This window comes from Hetaerina americana, unplaced genomic scaffold (genome assembly GCF_022747635.1).
Source record: "Hetaerina americana unplaced genomic scaffold, ioHetAmer1.1.p SCAF_16, whole genome shotgun sequence".
Classification (NCBI taxonomy): Eukaryota; Metazoa; Arthropoda; class Insecta; order Odonata; family Calopterygidae; genus Hetaerina; species Hetaerina americana.
This window is the reverse complement of record NW_027286719.1, coordinates 12,655,934-12,669,287: the sequence shown is the minus strand read 5'-3', so window position 1 is coordinate 12,669,287 and position 13,354 is coordinate 12,655,934. Positions and strand designations below refer to the sequence as shown.

Sequence of the window (13,354 nt, the reverse complement as noted above, 5' to 3'; positions counted from 1 at the left end):
CGCGCCGATCGTTCCTCACGAATTCGTCAACTGAGCTCACCAGTTGGTCTGTAATGACAGACGGTCTCCCCGAACGCTCATCGTCGTGTGTGTTCCCCCTCCCCATGTTGAAGTTGCGACACCACCGCCGAACAGACGACTCGTCCATTACATTGTCTCCATACACCTCCTTTAATTGGCGATGAATATCACATGGGCGAACGTTTCTTGCATTGAGGAATTTAATCACTGCCCTCACTTCACAACTGGCGGCGTTCTCAATTTTTTTAAACATTGTAAACAATCACAGAAACAACACAGGCAATGCTAGCGTCACGCAACTTGGCTCAGAGAAGGCAGACAAGCCACTGAAGCTATCTGACCTCGTCCAGCGGCTACTCGCGTCGTCAGCACTTCATGCGGCACGAACGGGTACTACTTTCCGGATGACCCTCGTATATGTAGATGTAGATAAAAACTTAATAAATAAATATGGAATGGGTAAGAAATGATTGTGAGGTATTTGTGTTCATGTAGACAATGCAAGGCTATTAGGTGTATTTGTACGAGGTGCGTCGTAGGTGCATGTGAATGTTAGTTGTTGGTTTGTGTGTTTGCAATTGCGTGGGGGTATGTGTTCTTGAATGAATGTATGCCTTGTTTTGTTTGCGGGTGGTATAAATTCGTGGCTTTTGCATGTGGTTTCTTTCCTTCCTTAATTACGGGTGGTGGCCTAACATCCCCCACCACACACCCTTGCGGCGGCGGGATATTTAGTAGATGTAAATGTCAAAGGTAGAAATGGAGGGAAACTTGAAAAATAGTTGCTATGTACCGAAGCCCCAACTAAGGGATATACGCAGTCAATTTATTAGCAGATATATGCCCGGCTAACCCCGAGGATCATACCCTCATAGCGAAGGACTTGAACCTTCCAGGTATTCAATGGTCGGCGGGCGAGGTCACGGTGGGGGGTGGGAAGTTCCAAGATAATCGTTAGTCCTCTTATAAACGAGGAGGGTTTTGTACAGGTGGTGGAAAAACCCACGTGCGGGGGAAACATCTTCGACGTCATATCTGTGAGCCCGAAAAAGTGGGTGGGGGAATTAGAGGTCCTTCCGGGAATAAGTGACTATTTATTGAAATGAAATGAAATAATTGACTTTGTAATTCTACACACTTTATTTTAAAAGCACGGCACAGGTTTCGACGATAAACGTCACCATCAGGTGGTCCTCATAGAAGCACGCTGGCTATATATACCTTCTGATCGAGGGAGGGGGGCTGGTCAGAGAGGGAGGTTGGAGGGGTAAAAAGGTTGCAATGCAGTTGGAAAGATAGGAAAATTACATCTTTGGACTAAGAAGAGTGTTAGGCTAGGAGTGGGGATTGGAAAGGAGGCAAAATTTCGTTGGCAAGTTCATCTTTCCAACGGAACATTTCAAAATTTCTAACTGCTCCAAAGCATCGAGCCTTTGGCCTTTATTTTCAAAATGATTAATTATTGTCACAAAGTCACTTTTGTGGTCACTTTTGATGAGGTGCTTTGCAAAGAGGGATGTTATGTTTTTATTTTTTACACATGTTTGGTGTTCTTTAATTCTTTCTTTAAATTTCCGTCCTGTTTGCCCAATATACTTTGTGTTACATTCTGAACACTTTAACTCATACACTCCACTCCTCTCGTTTTATGGGACTTTGTCTTAAGTTTGCGAGATCAGGTTCTTTAGGCATGAACCACTGTAAAAGGCACATTTAATTTTCATTTTCATATTTCATTTCAATATGTTATGCCAATTCCATAAACTTACGCCGGAGACAACAAATTTTATTAAGTGACCATTTAGCTGTGCGTATGTATCTAAACTGGGAGAGGGCTCAGTATAAGGGGCGAGTAAACAAAAATACAGTATGGCAATTTAAACGTGGTGATAAGGAAGGGTTCCAGACCTTTTTACGGGAAAAGTATTCGGAATGGTTGAGTAGTGGGCAGAATGTAGAATAAATTTGGAAAACATTTATGGGGATAACGGAGGAGGGATTAAATAACTTTTTCCCGAAAAAAATTCTTAAAGAAAATACTGACCCAGAGTTCTCCAACCGCAAAATCAGATCCTTGTTGAAAAAACTAAAAGTGGTTCATTAAAAACGGAATGAGAGCTCAAAATGGCTCATAATTTACAAAAAAATAGCTGGTGAGCTAAATAGAAAAAAGCAAGCAGCCAAAGAAAGTTTCCTACAGAAAATAATCGGGAAAGGTAATGAAAATAAATTTGATGAGTACCTCCGAAGGAGGAAAGCCAACGGGGAAACCATAACAACCTTAAAAATAGGATGGTTCGTTAATCGTAGACGATAAGGAATCGGCTAATGCGTTTAATAATTGGTATGCATGTGCATTTAAGGTGATGGTAAACAAAATGGATTCTGTAGATACATCTCTGAGTCAACAAGACGGCGAAAAAATATTAGGTACCAAAGTATTAAAACGACGAGCGCAGAAATTTATAAAATATAATGAAAATGAGGGGAAATAAATGAAAAGGGCCAGATGGTATCCCAATTGACTTGCTTGAATTGGGTGGTAGTGTAGTTTCAAATTATATAAATCATGTATTCAATGTTACCTTTTACAATAATGCCCTATCAAATGCTTGGAAGGAGGCATATGTTACACCAATTTTCAAAGGACTTTTCAAAGGATAAGGCACTAGTTGATAATTATAAACCTGTAAGCTTGACGTCAGTTGTATGCAAGCTATTAGAAAAGATAATTGCCAATTATCTCTGGGATTTGTGGAAGAGTGAGAATTGGTTGTTCAGTCACCAAGATGGTTTTACAAAAGGACACTCTTGCGAAACTCAGCTATTAGGGTTCTGCCAAGAAATGTTCGACTCTTTGGATGCGGGAATACAAGTGGATGCTATGATAGTCGACCTGTCAAAAGCGTTTGACTAAGTTGATCACGATCGCTTAATGCTTAAGATGGGCCAATTACCGCTACACAAAGATGGAAGAGTAATCTCTTGGGTCAAAAATTTCATGGAAGGTGGAACACAAAAGGTCAAATTAGAAGTGTATTTTGAAAAAACGAGGGTAACATCGGTAGTCCCACAAGGAAGCGCACTTGGCCAGCTCTTGTTTCTGATCGATATAAATGTTCTCCCAGTAAATATTAATTCTTAGATAAGACTTTTTGAAGACGACTGAATTATCTACAGGAAAGTTGAAAATGACAGCGGTCGCGATATACTGTACAGGGACGTTAATAAGGGAGATGTAGGGTGGGGGCTAAACGTGGAGTGCATTTTTAAGAAAGCGTTCAAAACTCTTCATTGATTGATGAGAAACCTCAAAGGGAGCAATAGAGCAACTAAGGAAAAGGCGTATAAGACCCTGGTAAGACCAATTTTAGAGTACTCATTTCTTGTATGGGACCTTCACGCAGAAGAACATATCAAAAAACTGGAAAAGGTACAAAGAAAGGCTGCCCGATATGTACTGGGGAAGCATAGGAGGATGGACAGTGTGTCTGAAATGTTAAAAACGCAGGGCTGAGAACCTCTACAAAGTGGAAGAAAAATAAGCAGAATTAATGGAATGTTCCGCATTCTGAATGGAGAGAAAGCTTGGGCAGGTCTCAGGAAAGAGGCGGGCAGCCCAAATTTTATAGGGAGAAATGAGCACAAATTCAAGGTAAAATGCCGGGCACATATTTTTTTCAAATTTATGTTTTTTTCTTGCTGATTGATTGATGTTAATGAGATGGGGATTTTCTTGTTTCGTGAAAGAAATTTGAGTTGGGAAGTTTCCTTTTTTCCGAAATCGATTTCAGGTCTTTACATCTACATCTACATAATACCCCGCAAGCCGCCGCAAGGGCGTGTGGCGGGGGATGTTAGGTCACCAACCGTAAAAGATAACAATACCACATAAAAAATAACAACATAAAAAATTACACCTACAGCAGCGCACACACTCATGCAAAAATCCCTTCATCCAACACTCATGCAAACACATATACCGCAAAACAACAAAAAACTGCACCCCAGGATGCAGCACGAAAGCCATCCTACAGCACGCAAGCCAGAAAACAACAAGCAAGAATGTGAAACACCACTACCACATGAAAATGCAACACAAACACAAACACTCTACCCCCGCGGAGACTAAAAGGCAGGGAGTGCGACTCAACGTTGCAGGTAGCAGGAATTTCCCCCCGCGGCGAGGGACGAGGGATTGAAAGGGAGACTTGACACACTTCCTTTAAGTGTGCTCTTGTTTTACCAACTGATTTTATCAATTATCTTTTGTGAATACTTGGGACTTGTGTTCCACCTGACACTGTGTATCTACACATGTAAATTTTAATAATATTCATAATATCTAAAATGGAGATTTCGCATGTTTGAAAGCAAAAGGGTGCAATGAAAAACCCCGATGTGAATCTATGATCCTGAATGGTGTAATTATAACTATAAATGTACTGGTCTAATCTCTTCCCTAATTGTTCTAAAAATGTTAATTAAGGTCAAATAAAGTGCCAGAATATAAAAATTACGGTAGACAGCTCTTGAAAAACAATACTCAACGGAGCCTCGTTTATCATGTATTTTGGCGTGTCATAGAAGATAAAAATAATTGCCATCAGAACCGCAAAGGTGATATTTCGAGAGAAAATGTAGCTTAGTTTTTTTATGATTTTTTAAAGATTCTTAGGAATTTTTTTAAAAACTCCTACAAAGAATTTAGGGAAAAAGTTAACAGAAGCAGATAAAAAACTGTTCTCAATGATAAGGGTTTCCATCACATGGTTTCAATAACCAAACTTTAGTCCTTCACGTAGTACAGAGTGAATGGTGCTAGACTGATGTAGACTCACCCACTTGAAAACACTAAAGGAGAAGTATTCCATTAATCTTTGCAGGAAGAATTTAATGTTCATTAATGAGTTACTAGCATGGAATTGCAAGTATAACCAGCGGCGTAGTGTCATAGATGCTGATTTTGGCGTGGCATGTGCTCTTTTCCTTTTATAGCCAAGAACCGTCGAAAATGTTATTGGTTAATTTAACTGCTGAAAACTCTACATTTTCTGTTCGAGAATATTCGTGATTTTGATTACAGAGACATTGATACGAGCTCAATGAATCCAAGCGGCACAAAATGTTTTTCAACCTCGGATTAAGTTATCGTCCCAACCTTACTAGCCTTTTGATTTAAACGTTCCTTTCAAAGACGCCAGTAATCAGAACGTGAACATAAAATCGTTGCCAACGTCTTGCCTCGCCATGAGCACTTTAGGGTTGAAATCGTTTTCCAACTGGTTAAGACTGCATGGCTCATAGCAGAGCGTTCCTCTCCTGGTCGTTAATGAGTGTTCGGGGAAAGTGGGAGGGGATGGTGGGGGAGGGGGGGCGCGTGTGAAGAGTGGAGGTGGGGGGCCCTCTTTATCACCAGGGAGGGTCCCGCATGTGCTTCAGTGGCGTCATCACTACCACCTGACGGCGTAAACTTGAAACGAATTCAGATGAAAATCATGATAAGATCATTTTGGAATCGGTATTCCCACGTATCGGGGTTTGGAATCTATTTTTTAGGTTTGAATAAAATCTTAATCGGCTTTATTCGGTCGAATAGGTAATGATAAGAAAATATTCGTTTATCAGAAGTTTAACATGGATATGAATCAAATTTGAAAATATGCTTTTTATTGAATTACTTTCATTTACTTTTGATGCATTATTTTCTCATATATTTTCATTCGGAATTTTTTAATGTGTCGTACTGACGATAGGAATTATTTAAAGATTATTTTTCGATAAAAATTGAAAGTTACAGTTACTTTTAACCAGCGTATATCTTCATGCATTACGGAGCCCGGCATTCATGAGAGAGCTTAGATATTTTTCTCTGGCTATGCTGTTGCAGTCCGAGTAATTGACTTATTATTGTTTCAAGTAATTTAAATTCTGGACGAAATTTGAACGAGATAGATCGTTCCAGCAAGAGTTCATATTAGAGAGTATCTGTTGCATACATACATCTTGCCATTGGCAGCATTATGATATAAAACACGACGTTATAATATGAAAAAACTATATGTATTATTCTTTCGTATGTTATCTGCCAGTAACTCTTCTTGTCGTAAGTAGCGACTTGAAGGGCGGGGAGAAAACCCCGAAAGCAAACCCCCAACCATCAATCGTGCGTCCAGACAATGCTGTGGATCCAATGCCTGTGTGTAGAGGGACCGGGGAGCGATATCGAAATTTCGTGTAAACGGGAGGCCGGGAGCTAGCCACTCCCAGTCAATCAGCCACCGTCGCGTTTTCGCTCCGGTGGCGAGTGCCAAGGTTGTGGGGGTCTCCGTAGGGAGGTCGGGGATGTAAGGGTTTTGGTTGGCCCTTGCATCGAAGATCCACCCCGAAACAAACTACCACTCCCGAAGTGCTCCCTCGAGATAGCCCTGGCGACCGCTCCGGTTCAGCGGAGCGGCGTCCCGAATGTGTGGCTCCGTGGTGGGTGGGGAGGCCGGGGGATGAAGTATTTATTTGTATGGAGGGAAATACCTTTCCACCACTTAAGAGATCCCGTCCGGACGCGGGATGGGGAGATAATTTTTATGCCGCATGTAAGCGGTACTTGGTAATGCCTGGGTATCGAGATGGTGCGGGGGCTAACGTACTGGATTCCCGCCTAGAGGACCCGGGTTCCAATCCCGGTGGAGTTGAATGTTTTTAGCGGTATCTCGATCCTTACTTGAGGTGCTTTGTGGAGGGCCCTTTGATTGAGTACGCCTGTCGGATGGGACGTTAAGCTGCGGAACCCTTGGCGCCTTTCGTAAAGAATAGGCTAATGCCGACACCGGGTTTCTCTCTACCCTTCATCCTTTCCTATCCATCCCTTATGGCGCAAATGACCTCAGCTGTTAGTAACCTCCCCTAAATACTATTACTCGGTAATGCCCTGTGCCAAGGAAGTTGAGACCTTGAAAAAGTTGTCACCTTTCCATATACGGAGGGTACTGTGGCAGATCGTACATGGTGACCCTAAAAGCGTGAAGAAAGTTAGAGATGGTACACTGCTCATTGAGACCTTGAATGATAGACAGAGCGAAAATTTTGGCAATGGGAATGCTCCATGCCATTCCGATAAAGGTTGAGGTGCACCGCACTCTAAATACTTCTCCACGTCGACTTAACACGAGGCACAACGGAGAAAGTATAAACAGCACCTCCGTGATATTGACGTTTGCGCGAGATAGGCTCCCCGACATGGTGTTCGTTGGGCATGAATCAGTTCCCGTTCGGACGTTCATACCACAACAAACGCGTTGTTTTCTGTGCCGACGCTTTGGCCACGTCGCGTCGCGTGGCGAGGGCAAGGACCGCGCTGTGGCAAGGACACCCACGAGGGTAAAGAGTGCCCCTCGGAACCTCTTTGTGTCAATTGCGAGGGTGCACACCCAGTTTTCTCCCGTGATTGTGCGAAGATGAAAGAGGAAAGGAAGGCCATGGAGATAAAAAGGCAGGAAAAATTTACATTCATGGAAGCGATGAGAAAATACAGGGCGCTAATTGCCTCAACATCCTTCCGGTCCTTTACTTCTGTTGCGTCCATCCCATTGCTAAAGTGTACCATCGCCGCGCACATACGCCCCAAACGACACCGCTGCGGACAAGCGAGGGCGATCAATGAAAAGAACCCAAGAAACCAAGAGCAAGGTGGACAACAAGCCACCTACTCCGGCGGGCCGTTCAAAGAAGAACCCACCAGAAACCATTAAAGCGGACACGCTAAAATGGCGTGAAAAGACACCTTTCCCTAAACCTCTAGCAAAGCCAAAATACCCGGAGGAGGATATGGAAGAGGACCATACAATTAGAATCTTTGATACATATATATATATATATATATATACATATATATATATATATATATATATATATATATATTTATTTATATATATATATATATATACAGGAATGCACTCAAAAGTGGTAGGATGGATTTTCTCTGGCGCGAACGGAGGGGTGGAGGGGGGTCTGCGTGGCAGGGTAAGGTGGAAGGGGCTCTTAGCAAAAGACCGACACCAAACTCAGTCGCCTGCGGGCTGTCGTTGAGTGAGGACACCGTTTTTAGTGAAGCAAGTTTTCTGTCCGCGTCGAAAAACAAAATGAATCTGAATTTAGAGCAACGTTATTCCGTGAAGTTTTGTGCGAAACTCGGGAAGACGGACACTGAGACCCTCGATATGATCAAGCAGGCTTATGGGGACACTGCCTTAAGCCGTTCCACAGTATTTGAGTGGCACAAGTTGTTTAAAGAGGGTAGGGAGCTCGTTGAAGACGACCATCGCTCCGGACGGTCGTCGACGGCAAGAACCGACACGAATGTGGACAGAGTGAGGACACTGCTGAACACAGACCGACGCTTAACCAGTGAAGAAATTGCAGACCAGTTGGGTCTGTCTGCATCCAACGTCCAACGCATTATTTCACAGGATTTGGCCATGCGCAAGTTGTGCGCCAAGATGGTGCCGAAAATTCGCTCGTCGTCAGACAGCTCCTGGCCAAATACGGCGTTGCCACGTTGCCGCACCCGCCCTATTCTCCCGATCTGGCACCACCGGACTTCTTCTTCGTCCCCCTGATGAAAAGACAGCTCAAGGGACGACATTTTTACTCGATAAAGGCCGTTCAAGAGGCTTCGACGAGGGTCATCAACGGCATCCCCAAAGAAAATATCCAACGGGCGTACGGGGAATAAGAGCAACGTTATATTAAGTGTATAGCAGCTCAAGGAGCATACTTTGAAGATTACTAAGTCGATGTAAGTATATCGTCAGTAAAATTCTTGTAAAAAATCTGTCCTACCACATTTGGGTGCGACCCTGTATATATATATATATATGTAGGGCGCAGCAGTCCAGTGGGTAGAGCGTTGGACTACTGACCGGAGGGTCCCGGGTTCGATTCCCGGGCAAGGCACTCTGGGCATCTGCAGCTCCACCCAAGCTATGTGGTTTTTCGGGTACCAGATATTCCAGGGAAACCATACCCGCCACAGGACAAGGAACTGGCCACCCTACCCTGATGTGTGAATTTCCCATGCCGTCGGGCTTAGTACTGGGTGAACTCTACCATTCTCCATTCTCCGGTAATCAAACCTTGGCCTCCCCATGGCCGAGAACCTTGACGTGGTGGAAGGCCGATGACCCCTAGAGTTGTGCTGCCGGAGTATTAATAATTGCTCCTGGTAGGGTCACACATGCCAGATAGGTCGAAGGTTACGAGCCAGACGAAAGGTAGCCCACGCAGCGTCTGTTCCTCAGTGAGCAGGCTGCAACAGCGTCCGACCCCAGAGGGGCGGCCAAAGAGTGATGGTGTCACGTTAAAAACACTATTGAGGAAGGCAACGGGAAACCGCCTCAATTATCATTCCCAAGATTAACATGATGGACTATACAGAGATTTTGAGTCCTGGCAACTACGGGGCTCGGCCCAATAGGCCGTATGTCGTGCCCGGCAGCGGGGGAAGCAATCCCTCCGGGGTCGTCATCCCACGAAACTGTTGCAAGGGAAAACCGGCAGCAGCAGGAAAAAACACTAAAGAGAAGAAGACCAAATTAGTTAGAATAGGAACGTAGAATGTTAGGACAATGATGAGGACAGGGATATTGGAGAATATGAAGCGATAGATGGAAAGGGGAAATATAGATATTTTAGGTCTATGTGAATTGAAATGGAACGATGGCGGGAATTACTGTAGTGAAAATTATAGAATAAATTATAGAGGCGGGGACGATAGCCAACGAGGGGTTGCCATCGTATTAAATAAAGCGGTAAGAAGAAGCGTAGCCAACATAGAACAGGTAACGGATAGAATATTACTAGTAGAGATAAAAGCAGAACCGACGAACTTGGATATTTTTCAGGTATACATGCCACCGAGCAATAATACAGAGGAAGAGGTCGATAGAATATACGATCAATTAGAGGATATCATCGCGAGTGTTCCCGCAGGGAAACATTTAATAGTGATGGGGTATCGGAATGCGACGGTAGGCGAAGGAAGAGATGGTGATGAGGTGGGGGACTACGGTTTAGGCACGAGGAATGACCGCGGGGAGAAAGCAGTTGAGTTCCGTAGGAGACAGGGTTTAGTCCTCATCAACACTTGGTTTAGGCACCACAAAAGGCGCAGGTATGCATGGATAATGCCAGGTTACGCAGAAAGGTACCAGTTAGATTAAATTCTAGTTAGGCATAGTGTGATAGCCACAGTGTGATAAATTTGCATACTTCCCGGGAGAGGATGCGGACTCTGACCACAATTTAGTTGTTATGAAATGTAGCGTCTTTTTCAAAAAGATAAGGCAGGGGTGGTGGGTTAGAAAATGGAATGTAGAAGCATTAAATGGTTTGAAAAGGAAGGAGTACAAACAGGCGGTAGAGGAAATCATGGAGGATGGTAAAGAGCTAAGTACCCTGTATAGAGCTGAGTAGTAAGAGTAAGAAGAAAAATGGGAAGGGATCAAGAAAGGGTTATCGAAAGCCGCAAAAGACACTATTGGAACCGTTAACGCTAAAAGGACTAGGAAACTATGAATCACGGATGAGATGATTACAAAGATGGATGAGCGGAGAAAACGGAAGAATGTAAATACAGAATGAGGCAAAATGAAGTACAAAGAATTAAACAATAAATTGAGGCGGGCAACAAATAAAGCAAAAGGGGCATGGTGGAAGACGCAGTGCGAGGATATGGGAGGTTTGCACAGGAAGGGTGAAATTGGTGCGCTGTACAGCAAAGTTAAATTTTTATCGGGAAGTAAGAAAGGGAGATCTATGCTAACAGTTAAAGATAAGTCGGATAAATAATAGTTCACACAGGAAAGGTCCAGGAGAGATGGAAGGAATATATAGAAGAACTGTGTAGTAAAGAACCTAGACCAACCAAGTTAGACACAGAAAAGGAACATCACGTAGAAAAAGATAGCTTAGGTCCAGGCATACTCGACGATGAGATAGAAGGGGCATTAAGGGATATGAAACTAAATAAGGTCGTGGGGGCGGATAACATTCCTGCGGAACTACTGAAATATTTGGGCAAATGTGGGAGGAAGAGGCTATATGGGCTAATTCGTAGTATCTAAGAGGAAGGAATCTGGCCGGAAGACTTTGTGAGATCAGTTTTATTTCCTATTCCGGAAAGGTAAGGGCTAAATTATGTGAGGACTATAGGACAATAAGTTTGATATCCCACGCAGGTAAAGTTGTTCTCAGGATCATCAATAAAAGGATAGAGCGTGGGCCAAATGATTACTCAGGGGATAATCAGATAATCGGTTTTAGGAAGGGGAGCGGTACGCGTGATGTCATTGCAGTAATGAGATTATTAATCGACAGGAATATGGAATACAACCAGAAACTATTTGCTTGTTTCGTAGATTTCGAAAAAGCGTTTGATAGAGTTGATAAGGAAACACTAACGCGTTTATTGCAGAAAATTGGAATAGATTGGAGGGACAGGGGCCAATCCGCAACCTGTACATGCCTCAGACTGCTCAGGTGCGGGTGGGGAATAGAGAGTCAGGATGGGCAGTGTTAGGAAGAGTTGTCAGGCAGGGATCCCCATTATCACCAGTGCTGTTTAACGTTTACGTGGAGGAAATGATAAAAGAGGCATGTGAAGAACTGGAGGTAGGAATGAAGGTAAGAGGGGAATTCGTAAAATCAGTTAGGTTCGCTGATCACCCAGCTTTAGTTTTTCAGTCAGCCAAGGGGTAGCCAGCATTGCTGAGTGAATTGGAAATTCAGTGCGACAGATGTGAGATGAGAATCAATATGAATAAGACAAAGGTTATGCGATTTTTTAGAAAGAAAAAGGCTAAGCTAAACATTAAAATAGGAGGGCAAAAACTAGAGCATGTAGAACAGTTTACGTATCTCGGAAGTGTTTTGGACCAACACGGTCAAAATAGTAGGGGCGTAAGGAGAAGAATATCGCTAGGCAAGGATGCTTTCACAAGGAGGAGGGAGTTGATGAGAGGGACGCTGGGCAAGGGTATTAAGAAAAGACTTGTAAAAACTTTGATATGGAGGGTAGCTATGTACGGCGCGGAAACGTGATCATTGAAGTATGAGGATAGACGTAGGCTGGAGGCTTTTGAAATGTGGGTGTGGAGAAGAATGGAGAGGGTGAAATGGACTGAGAGGAAAACAAATGAGGAAGGTTGTATTGTGGGCAAAGAGAGGGGTTTGTTGGGAGAAATCCAATCGTGGCAGGAAAAGTTGATGAAGGGGGTATTTACCGGCAGTAGAATGTTGGAGACTGTAATAGAGGTGAGAATGTTAGGCAAACGAGGAAAGGAAAGGAAGAGGATAGGGATGTCGGACGGGATGAAGGGAGGAAGAAAGTACTCAGTGATGAGTAGGGACCTGATATTGAGTAGGATGCTGGATTTTGTGTTTAGTTAGAAGTCACAAAATGTATTATTTAGTAGCTGTGTCCATCCAAAAACCTACCTTAACCGGTAGATTACCTAATAATTATAATATATATACATGTATATATTTATTTATTTATATATATAAGTGTGTGTTTGTGTGTGTGTATGTGTACATGTATTTATTTATTTTTTTAACATTTAAAATATATTTTATTTTGCAATGGAACTGCAATGGTTTTCATCGGCACAAGGAGGATCTGGCTGTTATACTTAATGATTTTAATCCCTCTTGCATCCGCCTGCAATGTACACATTTTAAGGCGGCAGACAAGAGTATTCTAAAGGGGTACACTGTTTTTAGACAGGATGACACGAGTGGTCAACGGGCCCAAGGTTGAGTAGCAGTTGCGGCTCTTGATGCCCTTCACACCTCCCGAGTCCAACAGAACTTCCCATTCCAAGCGGTGACTTCCGCTGATTACATCCCTGAGAGGGTAACGTCTATCTGCCGGAGGGTGAATCGGTGTCGCGTTTTATTCCTGAAGCCCTTGTCCGTCACCTACCGCAGCCATTTATACTGATGGGCGGTTTGAACGCCCACGATCTTTTATGGGGAGGGCCAATTAACCCAAGTAATATGAGAGGACGGATTTCATCTAATTTATTGAGGGATTTAACATGTTTTTATTAAATTGTGGCGAAAAAACTAGCTTTGGTAGTTTTGATGGGGAAGACATAGCTATAGATCTCTCTCGAGAAGTCTGGCCCCAAAGCTGAAGATGCCCGCTCATGATGATCTTTTCGGGAGGGACCACTTTCCTCTTTTACTCGCTAAAGAAGACATTTCGCTAAATATTTTTAAGCCTCCGGAAAACTGGCTCATCAGGCTTGCCGACTGGTCACTATTCAGGCGCCAT

General features: G+C 43.3%; 1 protein-coding gene across 2 annotated transcripts in view; it reads right to left on the bottom strand.

The window, feature by feature from the left end:
- LOC139687020 (neuropeptide SIFamide receptor-like) overlaps positions 1 to 13,354 on the bottom strand; it is a 465,437-nt gene that overhangs the window by 193,079 nt on the left and 259,004 nt on the right. The gene's annotated exons all lie outside the window — the stretch shown is intronic.